Here is a 6,399-nt window from a genome sequence, read left to right on the forward strand (position 1 = left end):
TGAAATAAGTTATATTATATTTTCCATATACAACAAACATTAGAACATGTCTAACTGTCCAACAGTAAGGGTAAAAGTATCTTAAATACTATGAGAATATCCTACACTAGGCAAGCGATTGTTCAATATGGTTGTGTAGCAAAATGCATCACTATTTAATAAAGAAAACTGCTCACCGACAACTTCCGTTAAGTTTGAAAGCAATCTGTTGTTTCTTAATCACAAACATTCGTTGTTAACTACACGACCCAAGTATATTTGAAATCATTGCGGAAAAGTTAATCATTTGCAATGGAAACATAGGACTTGAATCCACAATACACGGTGGACGGTTTTTAGCCAGTCAAAAGAACAGTTCACTACATTGTTCTTACATGTTTTAACTAGTATGAATAGTGTTGTTGATGAATGTAATAGCTCTAATACATAAGTACTGTTTGTTGTGTTCCTTGTTTGTGCCCATTTGTATTCTTATTTATTCAACTTTATTTGTGTACATTTGTTTTCTAGCTGTCACTGTATTTCGATTGGGTGAATAATATCAAGAAGTTTAAGGGCTACGTTGAAATAGGTGCTTGCATTCTTTTTGAAATAACAATGACCTGTAATACAAAACCATGATCTCGATAACGATTGAAAACGTAAAAACCTTTGGAAGATATCAAAGACTCGCAACCCAATTAATTTCCTTTTAGCATAAGTGTGAGGTGAAGAATACCATTAAAATGTATTTACAAGTAATGGATTAAGATGTATATTTCTTGGAAGCTTCAAAATTGTAACCCCCATCCCTTCTGGCGTTCTAGTATTTAAAAAAAACACTGGCTACGAAACATGACTATTCCCATAATATTCTGGTAAATGTCATTTGTTACGGGATAACAAATGCATGTCAATTTAAGCTATCTTGGATTGCAGACAAGCTTTGCTCAACCTGGCAATTATGCCAGCGCTTTCTCTGAAGCTTAACCAAATACAATTCATCACATGAAAAAACTACATATTAAAGAAATGGATGCTATTGATAAAATGTCAGCAGAATATGTAAATACCGCTTATAAAGAAGTAAAAGTACGCTCAAAGGCCAATGTTGTATTGATTACCAGAAACTTCTTTTTTTAAATGAAATCTACTTTAATATATGAATAAAGGAAATAGTTGGTTTAGTGTACTTTTTATATGATTAACATACATATCTATAAATATTTCATCATTCTATTATTATATTTTATACAATTTTAATCAAAAATACAATACTTGGCAGTTGCCTAATTCCGGATCAATTTTGAAGTTTTCTTAAAATACTGTCGGAATTAATGAACATAAGTACATGAAATTTTGATATAATAATGTTGGGACCTATATTAACCAAAATGGAAAAAGAATAATAGAAAAAAAACAATTAATTATAATATAATATTCAGAACGAAATGAGGACATGAACCACGTCCGAAAACATGCATTCAGAGCCTAAATATTCGGATTTTTTAAAAGAACACAGTTAACATCATCAAATCAATATACAAATATTTAAATGCTATCTAAATATAAATCATGCATTAAATGTTAACCTGTATATAAATTTTATCCTTCTCCGAAGTATTCGTATGTGTATTTTCGGCCTATCCGAACTACTAATATGTCCGAATTTGATAAATTTTGAAAGTACAAATCTGCTTCATGTTTGCTTCGTTTTCATATCAAATGCTGCACAACACAAAACAATGGCAATTTATTAACTTTATATGTATTTGGCATTGTATTTCGTGACGATAAGTCATAAACTTCGTATAGTAGGTCTAGTGTTTAAAGACAACCCTGTCGAACCTCAATATAAAAACTCGCGCTGTGTGACGTCATCCCCCCACGTGACTAAATATTGACATTTGGGAAAGCCAAAGTTTAGAGGTATTTATTTACGGGTTATACTCACATAGCTGCAATTTTGTGTTGTTTCTGTTGCTATGGAGGTCAGTTGCGTAGACTGTAATCATTCTATATTGATCACGGTCGCCGAAACGGCTTTTAAACGATTTCCGAATATTTAGGCAAATCCGGAATTAGGCAACTACCCAGTATACAAAGTGTAGAGGAAATGGACGGACAAACGGTTTTATTTAAAAGAAATGATATTATTGATCTTACTTAATTAATCATCTTGTTTATTTTACTTAACATCTAATGCTTGCGTTTGCATGGAACATAATTACAACGTTTTTTTCATTTTATAGTATGGATGACCAAAGCTCTTTAGTCCATATTTACGAAGGAACTAGAAGGGGCAATCGAGGCCAAAAAATGACAAAATTATACTTATATTTTATCTTTCGAAAATTATATCAATATCAAATAAAGTTACAAGTAGTTGAAGGTTTATTGTTTTGTTCGTCCATACCATCAATAAAACAACACATATAATTTAAGTTTTTATTTTTCAATTTGAAAGGTTATCAATATCGTGAAATTGAATATGTTAAGACAATATATATTTAAAAGCAATAACATTTCTATATATGCATGTTGTATATTGAAGTTTGTAAAGATGAGTATACAAGTCATTGACAATATGTTGTTGATTAATCTCTTCTGATCTATATTTAAAATGCATATATATATATATATATATATATGGAACCTGTGTATTTTGGGCCGGTGGCCTTTAATGCAAATAAACACGTATTATTGTATTATTGTATTATTATTATATTGATGACATAACAACTAAAAAAAGCAGATAAGTGTTGATAAGCCAAATATTTGGAATGTTTAGCAATGCACAGATACACATATCGATATTTGTGGCAAGACTAACGTAACTAAATTTTTTGTAATGAAGTTACGGCCGTCTTTTGATAAGCACGCGATTTTAAGAAATAACTACATGTTGACGTGTGAACAATGATTGTGCTGTATTCAAAACAGGGAGCATTGACATATTGTTTTTCTTTTACAACACGTAAAGAAAAGAAATTAACGGTCAGACTAGTAACAATAATCTTTATACAATGAAAATATCGTCATTTTGACAAATAACACAGGATAACACACTAACCTATACATCGTATTTTATTACAGACGTGCAAAACATATTTAATTGCGAACAAATATTAGATATAAGTAAACACATACTATAGAGATACTACTACTTTAAATGACCCTTACACAGCAAACACACGCTCGCATACACGCATATATCGCAGAGATGATCATATAAATATCTCAGTAAAGCGAGGGGGCGAAATAAAAATTATAATACCCTTTATCATTAACAGAATTGAACGAAGGCGAAACTTTTCTTCTTTTACATGGTTAATTCTAAAATAAAAATCTTGAGGAATTCTTTGCTCCCTTTAATGTTTAAATTCAAAGAAATATTCCATGAAGTATTCCCTTTTTTTATAATATAACTTCTTCAGAATTCCATTTTTCAGAATGCTTAGCATTGAAGTGAATAAAGTGCAGCCACATTAAAACATAAAATGATGTGTTGCATTTGTTCTTAAATATAGATACAGTAAATCCGACGAACGAAATATCAATTTTCTGTGGCCTTATTACGATCAAAATCCACATGTCAAATCACTAGTTATTGTGCCCATTTTTCTGACGATTGCTTAACACTTTACGCATTTGGGTTGTGTTCAGTTTCTCATCATATTTGTTCACGGGGGAATAATGTGTTGTTTGTCACATATTTAAATACCTTGTATTCTTTAACCGGCTGGTAACATTACACTGGAATTACATTCAAGACCATAACATTTATATTGACCTTAATGAGCCACTTATAGTTTTATATCTAGCTTTACGGTAGTCATTCATTATATCGCATCCCTGACGTACATTGAATTTTATCACGTTATCATAAAATTACACTTTTACGCATTAATGCTTACAACAATATATTACAGAAACCGCCATCGTGTCCAAAGCAATAAACATGAAATCACAGTCAAGCATATCATTGGGATATTACAGTGTGTAGTCGTTGCCAAGTTACAACCATCGAAGTCACATGTTTCTACGCAACCATCGATATCTTCAAAGCGATTGGTTCCCGTGAATTAAACCACAATGACTCCCCCAATCTCGCATTGCACATTGACGAATGAGCATTGATGTTCAATCCACTGAAAGTGAACAAAAACATTTACATAAAATATTAATGAAGCTATGGATTGATTATGATATTGCATTTATCTACTACACATTCATACGCAAACTTGGTAAAACATATGGGGTCATCTCTGTACATGTAGTTACCTAATTATCTTAATAAAACTACTGCTTCAAAGTATATCTAAAGGTTTCATGCTGATAGAAGTGATGAACAGGATGAGACAATTCAGTAGACTTTTGAAAGGAACACAAAGTGACATTTAACAGTGAAAATGTATGTTTTATTTGAAATACACCTAATATCCAACAGTGTTTGAATTGAGGAGTATGCATCATATCAAACCTCCTCTTACAAACAAAACGTACCGTAACATACACATTCTATAACATCGGAGTATGGTTAACAGAATGGGTCGAACGTGGGTAACACACGATTTTCAGAAGAGTAAACCATATGTAACAATATCCATTTTTTGTCATTGGATTAATCTTACCTCCCTGTCCCTTGAGTTTAATACAAAATTTTGCTTTCCAGTATCCCGTAGTACACTCTCGGGAAATGAGTTGTTCCGTGGTGATATCTCGAGCAAACACGTCTTCACTTTCCTTATGGTCTCCGGCCAGGGAGGCGCAATGGCAGCAGTCGATTGTTATCACTGGTAATATAAATTAGACACCCATTAAAGCTTTGAAGAACATCAGGATAGACGCATTAATGGATTTTCAAGGATTCTCATATGCTGTAAAACTCTCTGAGCGACGGTTATTGAGAGCATTGGGCTGTAAACGGGAGGGTAAAATAGTATCATACGAGTTGACTGGTGTTTAAAACAGTGTTTATTTAATCACGTATTCGGAGAATTTCGAAGACCCCAGTAAGACGAGCAAAATAGAGAGAGTGAACACTGAATTAAATTTTAAAAACTCGCAATTCACGTATTTTTGAACGTTGTTCACTGTCCGTCGTCAGCTCTCATTCCTAGTACACTACAATGAGTTCGCATAATTCCACATTACTAGACACATCTTTAAGCTGATTTGGTATAAAAACTATCGGTTTTGTACTTCCTTTTCTCGAAGAACATTTGCAAAAACCAGATGTAGTGGTCAAAATGTCAATAGTTAATGTAATACTATTTGTCTTTAGACAAAAAATCCAATATATTATATTTAACTCCCGAGACAAGCACTGGCTCAAAAATAAAATTAAAATTAACAGTCAACTAGCTAGACCAAATTACGAATACAGTACATTTTTGAAAATGAGGAGCAAACGCATAAATACACTAATTCTAATTTGGAAGGCCTTTTCAAGCTGTATCCCATAAATAGTATCTTATTTACACATTTTGCAACTCTCAATATTGTTCGCAGAATGATCGAACCTAAGTGAAGTATAGAGGAGAGGGATAACTACTTTTTTTGGTTATTATTTTGATAAACTTGAATTCTGAAGAATAAGGCAATTATTTGAAGCCTGAAACAAAAAGATGCAAATACATATGATGGAGTTAATACTTTGAAAATTACGTTAAAATTAGATTTTAACATCATGTAAATTGCTAAAAACATTTATGTAAAATGATCAAAACTTTTAAATTTTGCATTTTGAAACTGCTTTAACCACTAGCGTTGTATATTGACTGTGCAAATATGGTAAATTGCATTGTAAACAGCTACTGTATATTATATATTGATACTGTGATTGCACTGACACATCGAGTGTTCTTTAAAAACATTACGCAGTATTGTCAAGGGATATAGACATTTCTCTTGACTTAGCCTCAATTTCGCAAAAACAATTAAATTCCTTAGTAGTAAAGTTCTGCATCCAAGTCAGGAGGATTAAATAAATCAGTTTCGAAATGTATTGGCGTTCTTGCCCATTAACAATGTGGTACAAATAAGCGTTGGAAATGTCCTCTTAAAGTGTCAAATACGTCGTTGAGGAGTTCAAAATAAGTAACAAACTCTCATTCGGACATGAACTTATTCGAGACATTTCGAATTAGATTGTTTTAGGTAGAAATTGCTTTGTGACTTGAATTGAGCACAGAGCGTAATTATTGTGGTAATGTTATTGTTGAAATCAATTTTATTTCAATTTCAGGAAACACTCTAGAAGCCTTTTTTTCTGAATTTAGATAGGAATTATTCAAAAGACCACTAACAGAAATTTTCTCGACAAAACAAATGGTTTGCCAGCGGGTGCGAACACTCCAAAACTTTTTATTTAATTCATATCCATGATTCAATAAGAAATTTAGGTAGAGTTGTAAC

The 6,399-nt window shown here is 32.1% G+C and overlaps 1 pseudogene; it reads right to left on the reverse strand.

Annotated features, from left to right (window-relative positions):
* Window positions 1-3,730: 3,730 nt before the first annotated feature.
* Window positions 3,731-6,121, reverse strand: LOC128213468 (uncharacterized; annotated as a pseudogene).
* Window positions 6,122-6,399: the final 278 nt, after the last annotated feature.

This window comes from Mya arenaria, chromosome 2 (genome assembly GCF_026914265.1).
Source record: "Mya arenaria isolate MELC-2E11 chromosome 2, ASM2691426v1".
Taxonomy (NCBI): Eukaryota; Metazoa; Mollusca; class Bivalvia; order Myida; family Myidae; genus Mya; species Mya arenaria.